Below are 12,604 nucleotides of genomic sequence, written 5' to 3' on the forward strand. Positions count from 1 at the left end.
TTGTTGCCATCGAGGATAAAAATATGGGGTTTATATCATATTGTTTGAGTTTATCCCTCTACATCATGTCATCTTGCTTAATGCGTTACTTTGTTCTTATGAACTTAATACTTTAGATGCAAGCAGGAGTCGGTCGATGTGTGCAGTAATAGTAGTAGATGCAGGCAGGAGTCGGTCTACTTGTTGCGGACGTGATGCCTATATACATGATCATGCCTAGATAATCTCATAACTATGCACTTTTCTATCAATCGCTCGATAGTAATTCGTCACCCATCATAATACTTATGCTATCTTGAGAGAAGCCACTAGTGAAACCTATGGCCCCGGGTCTATCTTTTATCATATAAGTTTCCGATCTACTTTTATTTGCATCTTTACTTTCCAATCTATATCATAAAAATACCAAAAATATTTATCTTATCTTATTATCTCTATCAGATCTCACATTCGCAAGTTACCGTGAAGGGATTGACAACCCCTTTATCGCGTTGGTTGCGAGGTTCTTATTTGTTTGTGTAGGTACGAGGGACTTTTGAGGAGCCTCCTACTGGATTGATACCTTGGTTCTCAAAAACTGAGGGAAATACTTACGCTACTTTGCTGTATCACCCTTTCCTCTTCAAGGGAAAAGCAACGCAATGCTCAAGAGGTAGCAAAGATCCACATGCAGCAACGTGGGAAGACAAGCAGTGGAGCAAGGCCGGAGGGGATACCTGGAGGTCATCGGGATGTAATTAGGTGAGCGGCGGCGGGTGGAATCTGCCCATACTGCGGCAGCGAGCAGGTGGCGTAGGCCCTACCGCGTCGGAGCTTGGTCAGAGAGGACAGCGTGTACCGTAGATCAGAACGTGCTGCCTCGGTGCCGTCGAACGGAGAAACGATGCACATCCTCCCTTTCCGCCGGCGGACGAGATGTGACCGGATCAGTGACCAACGGTGAGAGAGAGATAGAGAGAGGCCACCGCAGCCTTGTGTGAGATACTCTGAAGAGAGATAAACCAGGCAGGCAGGCTCCATGGTATATAGTGGAGCGGACTACCTTTTTCTCCATAATAATCGTTTTATATTCGCCATTGAGCGATATAACTTTATTTAAAAATAACGCGCCAACGCATCAAGTCAAACTTTGTTTCATGCACGCGTGGTACACGACCTCCTAGGTAAACAACCGCTACACGCATTCAAATTAGCACGTGGGCTGCCATTTCGTATAGAAATGAGCTCCACCGTATACCTGCATGGGTGTGGCTGGGCACGAAGCATGAGTACGTGCACGGTGCACCTATTCTCTTCTTGTATACATACACTACCTACGTGGGGTTGTGTGAGAGAGATACAAACATAGAGAGATATAGTGTGTGGGTTTGTGAGAGTTTTTTTGGGGGGGGGGGTCAATCAAAAAATGTAACATATGCAATGTGTGTGAAATAGAGTCCTGGATATATCATATATAGAGAGAGAGAGGGGCGATCCACGAGAAGAGAGTGGAGGTATCATCGGCTTGAGGTGTCCATAGAATCGAAGAGAGGGATGATGTGTGTGTGTGTGCGCGCGTGATCGATACAGAGTGCCATTGAATTTGTGTGTGCCCACGTCAAAGATATAGAGTGGCTGGCTTACTGGAACGTGAGAGGGGACAGGTGCAGTTTGTCTCTGTGGCATGAATACCTACCTACAGCGCTCGACTATCGGTGTGTGGTGGGGGGAGGGAGGCCTAATTAACTATAGAGGTACAATGGCTGGTATCTGTGTGGAGGAGGAGAGAGGCCTACCTCATGTATTAAGGGAGATTGATCTACCTCATGTATTAAGGGAGATCGATCAGCATCCATGCATATGTGTAGGAGAGGAATAAGGTTGGGAGAGAGACAGAGCTAGAGTGTTGGAGGGGGGTGGTAGTGGAGTTGCTTCTAACAAATGGTGGGATAGGCTTGCTAGACAAATGGAGGGCACACCTGCAATATCAATAAGAGAGGGGATGACTGCCTGTCTGTGCACGTGTGTGTGAGAGACGGGCCAGAAGGCATGCACGAATGATGAGGGGGGACGATATGGCTGTGGTAAGTAGGCGTAACTACATAGGAAGATCAATCGTCCTTTGTCAGAGAAAGGAGAGACATAACTTGTGAGGTACGTCGATCGATGGGGGGGATAGTTACAGTCGACCTAAATATATGTTGGGAGATCGATCGATATACATGCATGTGTGTGTTAGAAGCAAATGAGGCACGGGGAGAAGGATAGAGAAAGAGAGGGATGCATCTAGGAGGTGGTGCGAGAGGCATACTATATCGAGGGGGAAGGAGTGTGCGAGTACGAGATCGATGAAAAGAGTGGTGGGAATGAGGCATGGACGGTGATAAGAGAAGAGGGGAAGCTTGTGTTTGTGCTAGGCACACCTGGCTAGAGAGGCATATCGATCGATGCGTGCCATAAAGAAGGAGCTCGGGGGGCCTACACACATCGTGGGTGAACGACCTAAAGTGAAAAGACGAATTTGCATGATGGAGCTAGAGAATGCCGAGGGAGGGTGAGAGGGATGCGGGCATGTGCATGCACGAGAGAAAATTAGCGCTAGCTAGAAAGATAAGAGGATTGTGTGGGTGTCAAAGACGAATAGAGATCATACTTCAGTATAAAAAGCGAATTCTGATATTTGAAGAATTTATCATAGTGTTTTAAACCGACGCATGTGTGAATATATATAACGGTAGTACACATGGTGTGGTTATGAACATGTTATACTACATATAATATATTTTATCTCCACTCTTATAAAAACGGAGTTGTTGATGATGGTGTGCCTGCCATCCTGCAATATAGGCCGTCCGATTTATATCTAACGGATAGGAAGGAAACTATGGTAATTTTGAAAAAAGATACCCACACCCCTCTCCATATTTGCAAATTAGGTCTCCCCTTGATCATGTTGATGTTCTCTGGAACGCATGGGCATCTTGCTAGTACTATGAATAATATATAGAACATTGATTATAATTTGGGCTAATGTGTGGCTTTTGCAGCTCAGGTCTAAATACTTGTCATAATGTAGGGGGCGGGGCACTATACTTTGTGTGATAAACACGGTGTACGTATGGAACATGGTTTAGATTATGAATATATAGTTAGTACATCAAATGTACTATTATTTGGAATCAACATCAAGTGTATTCAAAAAATAGAATTCGAGTTCATGTAGTACACATAGTTCATATCTATCTCTATAGTAATCATGTGGTGTGTTATTGAGGTAATACACGAATGATGGTTGAAGTTGGCAACAATCATGATTGTAGATTCTTATTGAAATAGAGAAACGAATTCAAATTCAGTTTGAATTGCAGCGGTAGTATAGACATTTGGAATGCACTAAAATGTTGGTATGAGTAGGTTACCTGCATTATACACCAAGCGAAAAAATTTAATTGCACATAACATGGATTCATACTCCCTCCTTCCATCTATATAGGGCGTAATGCGTTTTTTAAGACCGCCTTTGACTATTGACAAGATTAATAGTACATGACATGCACAATGTAAAATTATATCATTGAAAGGTCCTTTCACAAACAAACTTAACGGTGTGCTTTGTGTAAGTTGCATGTCATATATTATTGCTCTAATATTTGGTCAAAGTTAGCATCGAAAAACGCATTAGGCCCTATATAGATGGAAGGAGGGAGTAGCTTTGAATACCATTTGTATAGTAAAACGGGGCAAGACTCTCTATTTGTGTGTGTGTGTGAATAATTTTATTTTATTTTTATTTTCTTTTTGGTTGAGGGGAGTGTGAATTGATTTGGTACATACAAGAACAATATTACACGTTAGGCTTGTCCCTAAAATTCAACCCGCCCCTTGTTATATCCAGAAAATTCAGATATCGTGCTCCCAAAACTGGCGCCTTAACAACCCGCGCCTTGCTATCCCGAAAAATTACAACGCGCGCGAAAACTCCCTCCAGCTGCCAAATCCCGACGCGCGAAATCCCTCTTCTAACCCTAAGCCGAAAGGGCCACTAGTTCAAATCGGCGGGGGGTACTTTTGTAAAACACCCTACATTTTGGACAAGCGTGTCCCTAAGTCATGGTTCACCCCCTCCCATCGCCTCCTTTTCGCCATTCAAAATCCCAGGACGCCATAACCTCTCCGCTCCAGCCGCGAAACCCCACCCTCCTCCGTCTGCCACCTCACTGCTACCCAGCCGGAGCCTCTTCCCTGATGATGTCGTCTACCGCAACAGCTCGACGTCCCTCGTCCATCTCCCCGGATGAGGATCCGTCGTCCATCTCGTTGTCCCGCTGGTTCAGCCGCCCCGTCCTCCACCTCCAAGGAGCTGCTCCGACGATCGCCTCGTCTATCGTGGCTGCTCCATCCCCACAGTGTCGCCTTAACCTGCTCCACCGAAACCGCAGCATTCTCACCGACTCCTCGTACGAAGCCGAGGCCTACTAGGCGCCACCAAAGAGGTTGTACACTCATCGCATCGCACCTTCTCCTTAACTCGACCTCCCGGCGCCGACGGTGCTCCATTCTGCACCCCCATGGAGCGGCTACCTTGAAGCTGGCGCCGCGGGCGACATCTCCATGGCGGCTCTCCCCCAGTGCGAGGCCCCTTCAGCGGTGGCGTCCATACCAGCCGGATCTTTTGTTGCTGCTCCGGATCTCGCTCGCTCGCTCGCGCTTCTACTGCTGCTCTTCCCCTCGCTCGTGTTGCTGCTCTGCTCCGATTTGCTACACTTCAGTCGACTGAATCGACTTTTGGGTCAGTCGATTTTCAGGGGGGTGGGGGGCTCGCCGGAGTTAAGGAAGAACCACCCGCAACAGGTACGGGGGCTCACCGAAGAGATACCCCACTATCTATCTTAGGGTTCAGGGTGGGGGCGGGGGGGCAAGAGGGCTGGTCGAGGCAGCGAGGCAGCGCTGGGGCCGGCAGTTCGACTGTAGCGACCAAACCTCAAATAGTCTGATCTATGTGCATCAGTGTTATCCCTGGATCGGTAATGCTGACACGCACAGTACTTGAAGGATTTATAACAGAGTAGTAATCACACACTTATTACATCGAATGTCTCAAAAGAGAACTTATTACAAAAAATATGGCTTAAGGCCATCTAATAACAATAACAGCGGAAGGCTTGGAAGATAAGCGAGTCCATCAACTCCAACGGCATCACTGAGTATAAGACCACGACCTAAGGCACCTTACTCGTCGTCTGAAAAGTCTGCAACATGAACGTTGCAGCCCAAAAACGGGTCAGCACATGGAATATGCTGGCAATGTAACACATAGAGAGTAATGAACAAAATAATGCTATACTACATGCACATATGGCTGGTGGAAAGCTCTACGGTTACAATTTTTGCATAAAGCCAATTTTTCCCTACAGCAAAGGAATAAATTTTATTTAACTATCATGGTGGTTGTTAAACATTGAGAAGGTTCACCCAACTCAATCCCAATTAAGCATCATCATTAAAACCCAACAATTTATATTAAAGAACATGATGAGATTCACATGATAATCCAGGTACTAGATACTCAAAACGTCCATAACAGGGGACACGGCTAACCATGATTAGTTTGTACACTCTGCAGAGGTTTGCGCACTTTTCCCCGCAAGTCTCGATCTCCTCCATTGGAATTCTCGCACTACATGATGTTTGAGAAACGGATGACCGAGACATAGTCTTTCAGAAGCGTTTGCACCTTACGATGGTAGACAGTTACACCTACTTTCCCCTACATCTACTAGTCTACCACTATAAGAGTTCACACGACTTAGTCAACTATGCTAGAGCCCATAGTAGCTTGTGGCTGCACACGGAAGTTTCTAGCATGAATAATCTCATGATCCCTTTGAGCCTGGGTGGCGGTCCATAGGTGAATCACACGGTACCCCGGGATTTCCAAAAATGCAGGCAACACTGGGTTCCCCAGGTGCCTCAATCCACCCAGATGTGAATTTAAGTTGCCACCTTATGTAAACCATTAATTCACAATCTCACATCTGTCATGGATACACTCACCCAATCCACGTCTACTAGCATAGCATAGCAATAGAAGCAAACGTAGAAGTAACTCCCAAAGGTTTTGATAATAAAACAGGTAATAGGTTCTACCTCATCTACTTCCCAAAACCCACATATTAATCAGATCCTAATCATGCAATTGTTTCAGGATTGATCTAATGCAATAAAACTGGGTAGTAAAGAGGTATGATCAAAGTGTCACTTGCCTTGTTGATGATCCGTGAAACCTAGAGACTCGTAGTAGCATTCGGCGCACTCCGGGTACTCTATCGCAAACAAACAAGCATACAATAAGCACTCATCTAATGCAAGGTAAAACTCAAATAAGAGATCTAACCAGAAATTTCAACTTAAGAACTCCGGTTTGCAAAAAGAATCAAATCAAACGAAGAACGAAAGTCAAACGACGAAAGAAACCAGCTTCATTTACTAATCTGGACCTAAGTCAAATTTTACAGTAGTAAAAACTTGTTAGACTTGGTTAAACAGAAAGAGGGTTTTGAGATGAAACTACAGGACGCTTGAATCGCCTGATTCCGATAAACGAGTGAAAAGTTATACTAAAACGAAAATCGGATGAGAAATCACGATCGGAAATAATCGCGGAAAATCTGAGAAAAAGAAAAATGGACGAACAGGCTAACGAACGAACGTTCGCTGTCTGCGGCTAAACGATGAAAACCGTTTGTTAAAGCGAACGTACGGACGAACGTCTGTTAAATAACTAAACCAGAAAAACCAATGAACCAATCTAAATAAAAAAATGGATCTAGGGTTCTTAAAAAACCGATCGTTTTTAATAAAACCGGCGGCGGCTGCCTCGGGTTCGGCGGCTCCCGCGAGGCGGCGAGGGGCGGTGGGGTCCGGCGGCTCCAGCGGCGAGGGGCGGCATCGACGGCGGCGGGCGGTGGCGGCGCGGGGCGGCGAGGCGACGGTGGCCAGAGGCGGCGGCGGCGACAACCGGCGGCAGCGGGGCGCGGACGGCGGCTAGGGTTTCAATGGTGGCGGGCTGGGCTGGTGATGTGGGCTTCGGGCACCGGGGCGGTGCTGCTTATAAAGGCCCCCCGGGCGGAGTCCCGCTCGGGTACGGCCCGGAGTCGGTTCGTTTTTTTAAACAATTCGGACATGCAGAAAAAGAAAGAAAAGAAATACTAAACGGACTCCAAAAATCCCGAAATAAATTTTCCCCATCCTCTAAAAATAAGTCGGACAAGATGAACATTTATTTGGAGCCTAAATGAAATTTTGAAAAACGCGCATTTTTCCTAAATTCAAATAAAATAGCGATAAACTCTGAAATAAAATCTTATTTGATTTTATTATTAAATCCTCAATATTTATTTATTTTGGGAAAGTCATTTTATTCCCTCTCTTTTATTTTTGTATAAGAAATATTCAAAGATAAAATAATTAAAATCAAATGATCCTATTTTCAAAATTTGAGAAAACTCAAATATGAAAATAATGAAATCTCCAACTCTCTCCGTGGGTCCTTGAGTTGCGTGAAATTTCTAGGATCAAGCCAAAATGGAATAAAATATGATATGCAATGATGATCTAATGTATAACATTCCAAATTGAAAATTTGGGATGTTACAAACCTACACCCCTTAAGATGAATCTTGCCCTTGAGATTCGGGTTGGCTAGAAAATAGGTGAGGGTGGTCCTTCAGTAGATCTTCCCCTCGCTCCCAGGTGGCTTCATCCTTGGTATGGTGACTCCACTGGACTTTGCAAAACTTGATAACCTTGCTGTGCGTGACTCGGCTGGCAAATTCGAGAATCTTAACTGGTTTCTCCTCATAGGTCAAATCACTATCCAGTTGAATCGCTTCCAGTGGCACTGTATCTCTCAACGGTATCTCAGCCATCTCCACATGGCACTTCTTCAACTGGGAAACGTGGAACACATCATGAACTCTTGGCAATCCTTCGGGCAACTCCAACTTGTAGGCAACTTCTCCCATACGCTCCAAAACTTTGTATGGTCCCACAAAACGTGGCGCTAACTTTCCCTTAACTCCAAAATGCTTAACTCCTTGAAGTGGGGATACATGAAGATAAACTCTGTCTCCGACTTCGTAAACTATCTCCTTGCATTTAGAATCTGCATAGCTCTTCTGCCTGGATTGGGCTATCTTGAGCCTATCGTGAATCAACTTCACCTTCTGTTCAGATTCTTTAATCAAATCTGGCCCAAACAACTGACGGTCTCCAACTTCATCCCACAACAACGGTGTCCTGCACCTCCTCCCGTACAAAGCTTCGAAAGGGGCCATCTTCAAACTGGATTGATAATTGTTGTTGTAAGAGAACTCTGCATATGGCAAATTATCATCCCAAGTAGATCCATAATCTAGCGCACATGCTCTCAACATGTCCTCCAGAATCTGATTGACTCTCTCGGTCTGTGGATGAAAGGATGTACTGAACTCTAGCCTCGTACCCAAAGTTTCATGCAACTGATTCCAGAACTTTGAGGTAAACTAGGTTCCTCTATCTGATACAATGGTCCTTGGAACACCATGCAGACATATGATCCTAGTCATGTATATCTTTGCCAACTTAGCACTGGTGTAAGTGGTCTTCACTTGGATGAAATGAGCTACCTTCATCAAACGATCGACTACAACCCATATTGAGTCATAGCCTGAACGAGTCCTGGGCAATCCTGTGATAAAATCCATGCCTAGCTTATCCCACTTCCATTCGGGTATCGGCAATGGCTGTAGCAATCCTGCTAGCTTCTGATGCTCTGCCTTCACTCTCTGACATACATCACAAACTACTACATACTCCACAATATGTTACTTCATTCCGGTCCACCAGAAAGTGTCCTTCAAATCCAAATATATCTTGGTATTTCCTGGGTGAATCGAATACAGCGAATCATGGGCCTCTTGTTGAATCAACTTCCTGATCTCCGGATCATTAGGCACATAAACGCGGTCCTCAACCCATAGGGTATCATGCTCATCCTCACGAAATCCTTTAGCCTTTCCTTTGCTCATCTTCTCCTTTATCTCGGCAATCTCCTTGTCTGCCTTCTGAGCTTCTCTGATCTTATCCATCAAAGTGGACTGAATCTCCAATGCTGCTACATAGCCTCTCAGGACTATCTCCAAGCATAGCTCGTGAAGATCCTCGGCTAACTCCTTAGGTAACTCTCCGGTCATGAGTGTGTTGACATGGCTCTTGCGGCTCAACGCATCGGCTACTACGTTAGCCTTTCTGGGTGACAATGCAATCTCATATCATAATCCTTAATGAGTTCTAACCATCTCCTTTGCGTGAGATTCAACTCCTTCTATGTGAAGATGTACTTCAAACTCTTGTGATCCATGTACACCTCACAATGGTTTCCGATAAGAAAATGTCTCCATGTCTTCAATGCATGCACTACGGCTGCTAACTCCAAATCAAGTGTAGCATAATTCAACTCATGGGGCTTAAGCTGTCGTAAGGCGTACGAAACAACTCTTCCCTCCTGCATAAGCACTGCTCCAAGTCCTCGACGTGAAGCGTCACAATACACCTCATAATCCTTGCGCTGATCTGGCAGAATCAACACTGGTGATGTAACCAAACGTTTCTTCAACTCCTGGAAACTAGCCTCACTTTCCTTAGCCCAACTTGGTGTCCTTCTTCAACAACTCTGTCATGGGCTTCGCAATCTTCGAGAAATTCTCAATGAACCTCCGGTAGTATCCTGTGAGTCCAAGAAAACTCCGGATCTCTCCAACTGTCGTTGGGGCTTCCCAGTTTGTCATAGTGACAACTTTGGTGGGGTCTACTGCTATTCCTTCTCCGGATATAACATGTCCGAGAAATCCAACTTCCTTCAACCAGAATTCACACTTGCTGAACTTGGCATATAACTGATGTTCTTTGAGCTTCCCAAGTACCAAACGCAAATGCTCCTTATGCTCCTCTTCATTCTTCGAGTAGACCAAAATATCATCAATGAACACCACGACGAACTTATCCAGAAACTCCATAAACACCTTGTTCATCATGTTCATGAAATAGGCAGGTGCGTTAGTCAGACCAAATGTCATAACGGTATACTCATACAGCCTGTACCTGGTGGTAAAAGTTGTCTTTGGTATATCCTACTCTCGAATCTTCAGCTGGTGGTATCCTGATCGTAGATCGATCTTGGAAAATATCTTAGCTCCTTGCAACTGGTCAAATAGATCATTGATCATCGGCAGTGGGTACTTGTTCTTGATTGTCACTTCATTCAATCCTCGATAATCAACAACCATTCTCAATGATCCATCCTTCTTCTCCACTAGAAGCACTGGCGATCCCCAAGGTGAAGAACTTGGGCGAATATAGCTTGTATCCAGTAACTCCTTAATCTGCTTCTTAATTTCCTCCAAATCTTTTGCGGGCATCCTATACGGTCTCTTAGATATCGGCCCTGTGCCTGGCAAAAGCTCAATCAAAAACTCAATGTCTCTATCCGGTGGCATGCCTGGCAACTCTTCCGGAAATACGTCAGGGAAATCCTTCACCACTGGTACTTCCTCTTGTACAACTCCTGATAAGGAATTCACTTGAGTCCTCTTCGGCTCGTGCCGAGATACATACTTGATCCTTCTTCCTTCTCGGGTGGTAAGCAAAATCGACTTACTGGCGCAATTGATGTTTCCTCCATACATTGATAGCCAATCCATACCCAGAATCACATCCAAACCTTGTGACTCCAAAATGATTAAATCCGAGGGGAAAACAAGCCTATCTATGGTCAATGGCACTTGAAAACATCCTTGACTGGCCATATACTCCGCTCCTGGTGAGCTTACTAACATAGGTGTTCTAAGAACTTTGGTGGGTAGTTTATACTTATCCACAAATCCCCTTGATATATATGAATGTGATGCACCAGTATCAAAAAGAACGATTGCAGTAAATGACTTAACCAAAAACTTACCTATTACTGCATCTGGCTGGGCTTCAACCTCTTCCACGTTAACGTGGTTCACCTGTCCCCTGTTGAAAGGGTTCGGTTTCTTCCCAGAGCTTCCATTTCCATTTACATTCTTAGCCTCAGGACATTCATTGGCATAATGTCCAGTCTTCTGACACTTGTAGCAAGTTACGTGGCTCAAATCCTTCTTAGCTGGGGTTGATGGGTTGGTACGGTTATGGCCGTTGCTTCCTCCATTCCCATTACCATTCTTGGGGCCATTATGGTTGTGTGAGCTCCCTCCTCCATGGGTACGCTGAAAAGGTCCTCCCGAGTTTGGGGTAAAACGAGGTTTCTGTTGAGCTCCAGAATTGTACTTCCCTTGTCCATACTTCCTCTTGCGGTTGTCAATCTGCTGCTGCTTCCCTTCAATCATGAGAGCTCAGTCTACCAACTCCTGGTAATTGTTGAAGGTTGCTACCATCAACTGCATGCTCAGCTCATCATTCAGTCCTTCCAGAAACTTCTCCTGCTTAGCTGCATCCGTAGCAACATCATCTAGGGCATAACGTGCTAGCTTACTAAAGTCATCCACATACTGGCCAACTGTACGCCCTCCTTGGCGCAAGTTGCGAAACTCATGCTTCTTCATGGCCGTAGCTCCTGCTGAAACATGAGTAGTACAGAAAGCTTGCTAAAATTGGTCCCATGTGACAGTGTCGATGGGATAAGTGGTTGTGAAATTCTCCCACCATGATGATGCGGGTCCATCAAGCTTATGTGCGGAAAAACGCACCTTCTCCGCATCTGTGCATCCTGCAGTGGTCAACTCCCTTCCCATCTTACGGAGCCAATCATCTGCAACTATCGGCTCGGTGCTACTGGATAACACCGGCGGATTCAGCCTCAAGAAACGGGCTAAATGATCAACAGGTGGTGGTGGTGGTGGGTTGTTGTTGTTGTTGTTCCCCTGATTCTGATTCTGGACTAGCATCTGCATCAATGCATTCTGCTGCTGGATCAACTGAGTGAGCTCCGGTGGGAAAGCAAATCCATTGTCACGTCTCGGAGGCATCTGAGGGTTTAGAAAAGATGAGAATATAGAATAGAATGAGGTCTAGAGAGAATAACACTACCCATATGCACATGAGACAAATGCAAACAATATCACTTCATCAATTCAAACAAGGGCATATAACGGTCTAACTATCGTTACAAAAGTGCTCAGACTATACTATATACATGGGGGAATACTACTACTGTTATGGTGGTCGACTAGAAAAATTGATCGGTCGAAGACTCCATGATATCTGCTCCAGCTTCATCAACAAAGTCATCATCGCTATCGTTTGGGTCCGAATCAGTGTCGTCGATGATGATGTAGTTCTCCGGGCAAGTGCAATCATCGTCTTCTCCTCCAGTCGCGAGGAATCCCATGAATACTTTTAGCTTCTTCTTCAGATCATCATTGTTCTCCACGAGTGTCGTCATTTCCTCCTCATATCCATTGGGTGTAGACTTAAGTTCTTCTTCCAGCTCCATGATCTTGGTCAATGCCTTCTTCAGATCTATCATGCCTGCGCACATCTGGTTCTCCTGGCGACGGATGTGTTGGTTTAGCTCCTGGATGAAAGCTGCAATTGATCTATCCTT

This window comes from Triticum aestivum, chromosome 4B, assembly GCF_018294505.1.
Source record: "Triticum aestivum cultivar Chinese Spring chromosome 4B, IWGSC CS RefSeq v2.1, whole genome shotgun sequence".
Classification (NCBI taxonomy): Eukaryota; Viridiplantae; Streptophyta; class Magnoliopsida; order Poales; family Poaceae; genus Triticum; species Triticum aestivum.